The sequence below is a fragment of the Watersipora subatra genome, chromosome 11 (assembly GCF_963576615.1).
Source record: "Watersipora subatra chromosome 11, tzWatSuba1.1, whole genome shotgun sequence".
NCBI lineage: Eukaryota > Metazoa > Bryozoa > Gymnolaemata > Cheilostomatida > Watersiporidae > Watersipora > Watersipora subatra.
This window is the reverse complement of record NC_088718.1, coordinates 45,548,014-45,559,310: the sequence shown is the minus strand read 5'-3', so window position 1 is coordinate 45,559,310 and position 11,297 is coordinate 45,548,014. Positions and strand designations below refer to the sequence as shown.

The following is an 11,297-nucleotide window of genomic DNA, read 5'->3' as shown; positions in this document are numbered from 1 at the left end:
TGGAAAGCAACAATTTTCGGTTCCGAGCTGCTCATTAATGGTTCATCACTGGTTAATGCATTCAAATAGAGAGAAGTAGAAGCAGAACAAACAAGCTTCTCAGTAGGCATAGGAGTTGTCTCCCCTGTTGATGAAAATAGCTCCACAAAAGAAGACAACTTTTAGCATAGAAGATTGAGCACTATGTAAGCACTGTATCGACAGCAAAGAAAATGAAATATGACATCGTCGTATGGAAAGGTTATTTCTAGCAGTTGTGATTGATATTAATATATTACTGATGCCTAGATGTAAAATGTATTGCCGCTGGAGTAAGTTTTTGCCTTGAAATCATTGTAGTTGCACTAGCAGTGCATTAGTAAACATGTCACAGCCATGCATTATAATTACATTACACATTTACCTATACTACTGCGCAGTAATGGTGTAGCAGCAGTTTTGCCTATTGTACAGTACGCAGTGCTGTATACAGTGGGAGTGTTTCTAGTGCGCATTTCAAACTGCTAAATGCAGTAATAACTCTTGCATTGCTTTGTACATACGCTGTGCGTATACTGTACATCATACACTGTACACACGCCGTACATAGACTGTACATTATACACTGTACATTATATACTATAACATACACTGTACATTATATAATGTAACATACACTGTACATCATACACTGTACATTATATACTGTACATCATACTCTGTAAATCATACACTGTACATATACTGTACATCATACACCCTAACATACACTGTACAAACATTGTACATCATACATTGTACACCATACGCTGTACATCATACACTGTACACCATACCCTGTACATTATACAATGTACAGTTCTAATGCGTCACAACTTTAATACATTGCGCATATAGCAATCTTGGGTAAAACTGACTTTTTATAATTAAAAATGGTTATTTTATACAAAAATTATGATAACATGATTCATGTCAAAGCATAAACTTTGCCAAACACAACTTGGTATATGTGACGCAAAACATTAGCCAAAAGGCACATTTTCTATTTTAAACATTGAAGGTCAATTATATCATTATATTAGGTAGAGTGTATAAAGAATAAACCTTGAATGCAGACACCGGATGAAATTGTTAATTTTAGACAGAGTACGAATGACTGACAAGATAAATAAAACCGCGGCCATTGCATGGCTTGTGGAAATGAGTGACTTTCTTAAAAAATGTCAAAGCAGTGTTGTTATAACAAGGCGATGATTATCAAATACTGTAGATGTCCAGCTGGCAATGATTGCTAAGGTCAACAGCGATGCATCATTCTTAATAAATCGTTCTTCTTGTTCTTTTTGCTATGCGATATCTTACAGTGTAATCTGAACATAGGTATGCTTATTTTACAGTCGCTCCTTACTAACAATCAGTTAGATCTTGGCAGTTTGTAGAGTAAAAGTGCAGATTTTATTACGAAGGACATGTAGTTCTTCACGAACTGGGAGATAAACATTGTGAAGGACAATCAGGACATACTTAATATGCAACACCCGATATAGAACAAGCCCAAGCTTACTTATGTATATATCACATAAAATTGGATCCAGATTTTATCTCGAATGCTTAATTATTTCTGCTGATATCATAACAAAAAATCTCATAAATTAAAATTCCTGCTTGTTTCATAAGAATGACTTGAAGAGACTTAAGGAAGTAATCTATCAGTTGAGTCGCAGCTGCCAGCAAATAGTTCACCGAATGACTCATCAAGGAAACAGGAGCAGAGAGTACAGTTGTGTGAAACAAGTGAGGAATTGTCAACTATGCCTGGCTTGGATATGGTTGACTGGATTCTCATGGGTATATAACACAGAAACGTAGATCCCTTCATACACAAGACACAGAGAGCCAAAGCAAGCCCTTTTCAATTCTAAGGTAAGTCACTCGTCTTCAATTCATCCGCAAAACTTTTGGTAATTTTTAACCCTCATTTTAATTTTGAAAACAGTAGTTTTAAAGATTACTTTTTAATGTTTCAATGAATTGTTTGTTGCATCAAGCTTCAAGAAAATGTTTTATTACAGCGCTGATCGTAACTACGGAACGGCTTAAAATAAACACGTTATTTATGCGCTTCCATGGAAAGCTAAGAATGTTCTATGTATTAAAGTTATTAAATATAAACTGATATTTGCCTTTTAGTCTGGTTTTGGTGTAACAGTGGTATCTGCATATTACAAAAAACCCTATAAAAACTAAGTTCACATTTGTCAATAAAATAGACCAAATCAACATGATTGTTGAGCATATGTACACGTGTAACTATTTAGAAGTAAATTTGTTACCTTAGGAGTATTAGTAGCGTCTTAAATACTTAGTTGGTCAGCTCTTATTGTCAATCACATGACAGCATAAATTTGTTGCCAAATAAATAGATCATATTTTGTTAGAATACTTTTGGCGACAGACGCAGTCCCTACAAATCTTGCCTCTCAAATAGAAATAATATGCATCGTTCTGAGATAGAAAAATGTGAAATTATGCCAAAAATGATGAAGGATATGAAAATCTTTAAGTGGTCAAATTAATAATTACAATGATCGCCGTATACGAGTATATCCTCTAGTGGAAGCGCTCAAAAAAATTGTTTTCATTTCCCTGCACAGCTCGAAGCATCATGTCTGTAAATTAATGCTAAAAGAAGGTGTACTGATAACTTAATTGACAAAAGATTTAAACACAAATCTAAAGATGTCGTAATTTGGAATATTCCTGTATTTCCTGGTAAAAAATGTTGGAAAGCATTCACTCATTTTTCTGAAAAAAGAACACAGTGCTTAATGTTATGATTAATTTTTGACAGGTCTATTTATATTGTAGGCCTCCTAGACTTAGTTGACTATCTGTCATAGAGGGCAGGTGCCCTAGACCAGTGCTGCCTATTTACGCATGCTCTCTAATTCCTCTAACATTGTTCACATGCACAGTAATTAGTCTATGACGTGGGAATGACAAAGCTATAATAATACACTATCTCGACTATCGACGGTGAGACACCGCTGGTGGCTTAGTACTCGTAACAAAGAGGTTGTGTACACAAGCCTCTAGTGATCTACTACTAGACTGTGTTTGTATAACAAGCAGTATTAGCCTAAAGCACTTCTCTTACCTGCTGCAAGTCTTCACAGATATATATCTAGGAAAGGTAACTTTAAGCTTCTATCAGATGCACTGGGGTATAGGCTACTGTTTTGCTGCTCTGTCAAATGAGTCAGTAATTCAAATGAGTTGAGCTGCAATGAAAATCGTTTGTATCTATTAGTATCTATTATCTATCTATCCATATCAGTATGGTTTCAGAGCTACACTAATAGTGGCTGCAGTATCAACTGAAACTACAATCTAGCCTTAGGCCCTTAGTAAAGAACATTCTGATCAACTTTCCTGCTTACATATTGAGCATTGTGCTGCATGTGGCTGGCCTGATACCTACTATTCTACTTTGCAGACCTATCTCTAATATTTCTGATCATCTCCTTTCTATATCCTTACAGAATAATACAAGCGCATGATGAATAGCAAAGTGTTGCTCATCCTTCTACTGATAGCCTGTGGTACCCAAGTGCAAGCCTTAGGGGTGAGTATACATATGACATGAACCGCAGCATATTATAAAGTCATGTAAGCTCTAGAAACGTATAGCTAAAATGGGTTATCATATCACGTCTCAATAATCACATAAATATTATATTCGAAGCCTCCTGGTGTATTCATGAATTTTGTGATTAGGTAACCATGGTGATTTGCCAACATAAATTACACTATTTAATTCATCTGCCCGGCGTAAAGTGATCCTTTATTATTGGTTTTGTTAGAAATGAAGAGCTGTTATTATTCATGTCAGGGTGTTAGCATTCTGAGATTAATTAAGCTATATATTGTATCAATCCGTGCCATTTGTACCATGCGTCGCTATCTCCCACCTATTATCTCACCTGCCTAGAGCTGTCACCAGCCCATCATCGCCTCATTACCAGAGACGACTGTTTATTACGCAAACGCGAAAAACGTTTTCAATCCCATTCAGTAAATAGAGCAGGAACCTTAAAGCATTGTTATTGTTAAATAATGCGTAGGAACTTAAGTGACAAAAAATTAAAATATACAGACCGAAGGATATGCTTGTTTGGAGTATTTGTGGGATTCATGTTAATGAATGGTAAATTTACAAAAAACCAAAGGTGTAGTAGAATGAGCGGGTGGATTATTGGCACCAGGATGCATGTCAATCAATGACAATCATTCTAACGACGGACTCGAATCTTCCCACCAGATGGTTGGTTGCGAGCTAGCCAATGGTACTGCTTGAATCAGTCTAATTCTTTGAAAAAAATGTTAACAACGGCGTTTAGGCAACCTTTTGCCATAATTTTTTATAAACAGAGTCAGTTGCCAGATGTGAGTTCAGCTAATGGTAATTCTAGATTCTGCGGCTCTGATTGGTCGCTTTAGCCAGTTTGGCTGCTCGTATACTTGGCGAATACATTGTTATTTGAAATTGCATCCCTCCGTTAGATCTGTCATACCAAATGACCAAATGTAATTGCACTCCTGTATGTAGCGATCGCAGTTGTATCAAGTATCAACCAATCATATTTGGTTTCCTGTTTTCTTGTAGCCGTACAGGTACTGTGCGAGATACTCAGCCGTGATGCTGGAGCCAAAAAGATTTTGCTACTGGACTGACCCAAGAGACCCTGATACAAGAGTTTGCGAGTACAAGCTCTCCCCAAAATGTATCGAGTGGAAGATGCCAGTTTATGGCGGAGCAGCCTAACATTACTTCTTCGCCTTTCAACACTAGCTTCAATATTTCGCAATCTATTTTTCTATTTGCATATTTTTTTAGTTTTATCTTGTATTCTTTTGCATTCAGAAATCACACAACTATTGTGCCGTACTTGATATTGTAACATTTATAATGGTTTCAGAGAGGATTTATTATGCAAGGTCTCGCAACTCCGCCGTGTACCAAGCTAGGTGCAAACCTATATTAACTTTTATTTTCTAGTTGCCTCACAAGACAACTGCAGAGTTTTAAAATTAAATTTTTAAAATAAAAACTCGCATTTTTCAAACTGACGCTTATTAACAAATTTCACAAAAGATTTTCCAACCAAATCACTAATCATTTATTCAAGATGCTATTCAACGAATTATGTACTTATACAGTAGCATACCTAGAAAATACAACAACACACCCATACAATAGCATTTCCATACAATAATACTTCCATACAATCATGTACCAATGCGGTGGCATACACATTTAATAGTGTGTCTACACAATAACACACCCGTACAATCGTTTTTGCATGCAATGGTGTGCCCATACAACCATGTACCCATATGATTATATACTCATGCAATAACCTACCCATACAATCATGTACCCATGCAATAGTATACACATACAGTAGTGTATCTCCAATAATATGCTCATACAAAGGTGTGTCCAATGGTGTGTTTATATGATCATGTAGCAATGCAATAGCATACTCATAGAATAGTGTATTCATACAACAGTGTATTCATACAATGGTGTGCCCATACAATGGCATTTCTGTATAATAGTAAATATAATATTTATCAAGATCGTTTGTTAGTAGACCAAGCCTCTCAAACATTCTGTGGCGAACTAAATTATTTATTCACAGCAGTACAATGATGTGGCACTCAATACTGTACTGAGTTAATTGTGTGCCCAGTTAATGCTGCACTGAGCAAGGAGTGTGCCTGTCTTAATAATGTACCCATGCAATACTGCACTGGGCTAATTGTACACTCATTTAATCATGAGCTTATTCAATACTGCGCTGAACTACTAGTGTACCCATGTAATACTGCGCTGAACTACTAGTGTACCCATGTAATACTGCACTGAGCTACTAGTGTACCCAAAAATCACGCCGCTTCTTAATGATGCATCTAAATTTTCCCATGTTTATGTTTTATCAAATTGTTTGAACAATTACACAGCAGCTTCAAGCCTCAGTGTACCTAAATAACAGCACGCTCCGACAATGGTGTACCCCGGCAAGGGGGTACTTATACAACAGCGTACCTATACCACAGCGTATCCAGATAACAGTGTACCCAGGCAACAGAATACCCAGAAAACAAGGTTCTCAGACACCTTGTACCCAAACAATACTGCACTCATCCGCTCATCAATTCAAAAGAGATATACAGCCAAGTGTCTCGTGTCAGCTGGCAAACTGTCTGATGGAGTTCTTAGATACCATCACTGGTCTGTCCCAATTGGCATCGCTACTCACCCAGATGTGGCAGTTCATACTTTCCAACAAGCTGCAGAGGATTAGCTTTAGCGAATGCCAAGAGTATCACAAGAGTTTCAGATTAAAAATTAAAAATTTGAATATTTGGTAGACAAATAACAGAATGGATGCTTTTAAGTTCTCGTATTCAACAAAATCAAGATATATATATATAAGTTATATAATAAAGATTTATAAAAACAGCTAAGGAATGTAAGAAATGAAATAGTATAACAATGGAATATAACCCTAAATTTCTTTGATGTAGCCAAAAAATATTTAGCGCAGATCTTTGCTTTTCAGATAGCAAACTGCAAGATCAGCATTGACCAGTAAAAACAAGGCTACTGCACAAGTTCATCAGCCTCTCCATTATGGCAACTTCTCCAAAACAGGATACTGACACATCAAGGCCCAAAGAGATACTTTGGGGCTTTGATACTTTGGGGCTCCAAACAATACTCATATGAATCCTCAAGCTTGCGTTTTACATATTTTATGCATTCAGCTCCAACATTATTATATTAGTTAGACTATTCACTAGCTTTTTTAGTTAGACTATAATTTCTTTGCGTTCTTTTTTATTTTTTTGCTGTACATCGCTTTTTAGTTAGTTTACTTGCTGTGGTACCTTGCAGGAAAACATTGTAAAATATGACTATTGATTAGCACAAAAAAGATTGCTCATATATAGGTAGAAAACAGAGGTCAAAGGTTCTCCTATACTCACACCGGTAACACACCCATAAAGTTATCCAGCTTCAGCCAGAACAACAGTAACTAAACAAGTGCATTGAGGATGCTCTCGAGCCAAGACAGCCTAGTTAACTTGTTAAATTTGTTAAACCGCTCCACTTGAACAGAGCAATATGTTAACATTAACCAACTAAAAATTAACACATAAACAAAAAAGCACTCTTCCGGTTCGATATACAATTGTTCGATGCAATGCTCCTACAATTTCATGAGTTGCAACTTCCTAACAGCCCTATAGGAAGTCCCATGCATTTCTTTGTCTCTTGAGAAAACTTTTTGCGTATCAACACGAACAATCGACCAAACATGTTGGATGTTTGCATTTAATAAAATAATAATTTATTTGTTGGCTACCTGCATATGGCTGTAAAACTGCGTGGTCATAACTAATTAACACCCCTATCTATCTTCCATGAAACTCAAGGTGAACCACATCTTATAACATCTTATTGTTTCCTATTGTATATGTTTCTTTTTTTTATGCTGACTATAGTATTAGTCTTCAATAAAATCTTTCACCCTCTATACTGCCAATAATAGCAATACTAATAGCAATAATAATGCATGTACGAGTTTAGACTTATGACAGACATTTATCGTGTCTGGTGACATGAGGTGAGTATTGCTGTATCCACCTCTAGTGACAAGAGATGGATACAGCAAACAAAAATAAACATATATAGCAGTTTAAACGAGTCAAAATGTTTCTATAAGTGACATGAGTCAAAGTTCATAAAATACCAGCACATGAAGATGGTTGGTAGAAGTGGCGCAGAGACACTCGCGAGCGCTTGCGCGTGCTTACGGCGGTCACTTCCCCACCGCCGATCAAACCAACCTGGTAGCTTATTATGTATTCATGATATACGCGGACAGTGCAAGCCATATTCTTTCATCATGCGCTCTCCTCTCTGTACCATCTGTTACAAGCCATCTCCATGCATCACTGCCGTGTAACTTCCCGCTTTTTTGTTTTTCTTCCTACCTGTCTCTTTTTTGGATAGCCACCCCCTAACCTCCCTTAACTCCATTCAATTTGTGTCATAAACCATTATTCAGATTAAACGTACCGTTTAGTGCCATGCCAAGCTTTTCTTGTAGCTGTGACCCACTTTACTCAGGAATAGAGAGCCACTAGACAGATGTTGGTATTGGATATTGGTAAGATATTGGTGAGGTGGGAAGTCTTTAGCAGGCTGGTGAGGATGACTGGGTTCAGAGCTTTTATACATAAATATACATAGTTGACATGTCTCACACTGTGTACATATCTGACTACTACCAAAATGGCTTCATCTTACGTACCTGACTGCTACCAACATGGGTTCATATTACGTACCTGACTGCTACCAAAATGGCTTCATCTTACGTACCTGACTGCTACCAAAATGGCTTCATCTTACGTACCTGACTGCTACCAAAATGGCTTCATCTTACGTACCTGACTGCTACCAACATGGGTTCATATTACATACCGGACTGCTACCAAAATAGCTTCATCTTATGTACCTGACTGCTACCAAAATGGCTTCATCTTACGTACGTGACTGCTACCAAAATGGCTTCATCTTATGTACCTGACTGTTACCAAAATGGCTTCATCTTACGTATCTGACTGTTATCAAAATGGCTTCATCTTACGTACCTGACTGCTAACAAAATGGCTTCATCTTACGTACCTGACTGCTACCAAAATGGCTTCATCTTACGTACCTGACTGCTACCAAAATGGCTTCATCTTACGTACCTGACTGCTACCAACATGGGTTCATCTTACATACTGGACTGCTACCAAAATGGCCTCATATTACATATCATATTGTTACGTAATGGAACATTTCAACAACTGATAATTGTTAGATTAATGTCAGATCATAAAAAGCAACAGCCAGCCTCAATTGAAGGGATTAAAATAGAGGAAAAACTATTATAAAAAAAATAAGATAAAAGAAAGATTAATGAGCTAAAGAAAGAAATGGCTATAATCCTTATTTATGTCTAAATTGTTCCGTGACACTTTGTGACCAAAGATAGTCAGGAGACAGATCTTCTGCAGTTTAATTAGATTATTAGCATTCTATTTAAGTCTCCAGGTGTGAATACAAACTGAAAATTGCGAAACATTCCTAAACCATTTTTTATAGAATACAGACCTGTGTAGTCATAACTATGCAAAACTAAATAAAACGGTTTTTGAAATTCTGAAAGATAATTTTTTGTTATTAGCAATTCTTATGTTTGTTTTGACAGTTCCTTTAAAAATAATCGTTGGTAGCATTTAATTATCTTTTATCCAACACAACAATCAGATTATTTGTTTAAATAGGAGCTGAGGTAACAACAAGGTTATACCCAGAATTAGTCAGTTCTGTTTGAAATAAAACAAGTATATGTATGTAGTTTCATTTGTCTGGCAACACGAGGAGAGACGTGTACTGGCATATCACACGATCACATGAGGCTTATAGGTATGTGATTACGCTCTGAATGGGGCAGCAATTGGAACGCACAGCTCCAAACAAAGCGAATGAGAGTTTGATCAAATGGCTGGGACATCTGTCCGTTAGACCACACATGTTGTCAGTTCTGACCGGTGAAATATTCAGAGTGAGTTGCCAAACCATCTAATAGCATTAAAATTCCCCCAGTTGTATAAAATGCCATAACAGAATGGGAGGTTCTCGCCATGATGATAAATTGCAGTCGAAACACTGGGATTTAACTGAAAAAACAGAAATAAGTTTGTTGCGTACATGACTGTTATGGAAGGAATTGAGTTAATTAAAACAAGGAATTCATTTATTGTGTGATCAGCTAATAGGTAAAGCTATTTATGGTCAATACTCCACCTGGGAGCATGTTGATTGCTATTGCAACACTAGTGGTACTTCGCAGCCATATTGATAAACCACGCACAATAAAATATCATGACCAGCAAACTGCGCTCCCCCTGACTGTCTATCATATAAACCTTATCTATGTACCCAACTATCCAATCTGTCTGTTTACCTGGCCTATGTAACATTTACCTCAGGCCTTGTGGGTCTTGTTGCGGAGACATTATGGTTGAACAGTCTAACCTAAATGAGACATTCCTGAAATTCAACTCGCCAAAATGGCAGTTTCTCTAGTCTGCCATGTTTGACATGCGGTATGGTATTGTACACATAGTATAGTATTGTACACATGGTATGGTATTATACACAGAGTATGGTATTATACACAGAGTATGGTATTATACACAGGGTATGGTATTATACACAGAGTATGGTATTATACACAGAGTATGGTATTATACACAGGGTATGGTATTATACACAGAGTATGGTATTATACACAAGGTATGGTATTATACACACGGTATAGTATTGTACACATGGTATAGTATTATACACAGAGTATGGTATTATACACAGAGTATGGTATTATACACAGAGTATGGTATTATACACAGAGTATGGTATTATACACAGGGTATGGTATTATACACAGAGTATGGTATTATACACAGAGTATGGTATTATACACAGAGTATAGTATTATACACAGAGTATGGTATTATACACAGAGTATGGTATTATACACAGAGTATGGTATTATACACAGGGTATGGTATTATACACAGAGTATGGTATTATACACAGAGTATGGTATTATACACAGGGTATGGTATTATACACAGAGTATGGTATTATACACAGAGTATGGTATTATACACAGAGTATGGTATTATACACAGGGTATGGTATTATACACAGGGTATGGTATTATACACAGGGTATGGTATTATACACGGGTATGGTATTATACACAGAGTATGGTATTATACACAGGGTATGGTATTATACACAGAGTATGGTATTATACACAGGGTATGGTATTATACACAGGGTATGGTATTATACACAGGGTATGGTATTATACACAGAGTATGGTATTATACACAGAGTATGGTATTATACACAGAGTATAGTATTATACACAGGGTATGGTATTATACACGGGTATGGTATTATACACGGGTATGGTATTATACACAGGGTATGGTATTATACACAGAGTATGGTATTATACACAGAGTATGGTATTATACACAGAGTATGGTATTATACACAGAGTATGGTATTATACACAGAGTATGGTATTATACACAGGGTATGGTATTATACACAGGGTATGGTATTATACACAGAGTATGGTATTATACACAGAGTATGGTATTATACACAGAGTATG

At 36.5% G+C, this 11,297-nt stretch overlaps 1 long non-coding RNA gene across 1 annotated transcript; it reads left to right on the top strand.

Annotated features, from left to right (window-relative positions):
- Window positions 1-1,847: 1,847 nt before the first annotated feature.
- On the top strand, window positions 1,848-5,105 carry LOC137408341 (uncharacterized). The gene is made up of 3 exons (XR_010980074.1): window positions 1,848-1,902; window positions 3,522-3,604; window positions 4,646-5,105. It is a non-coding gene; the product is annotated as an uncharacterized lncRNA (long non-coding RNA).
- Window positions 5,106-11,297: the final 6,192 nt, after the last annotated feature.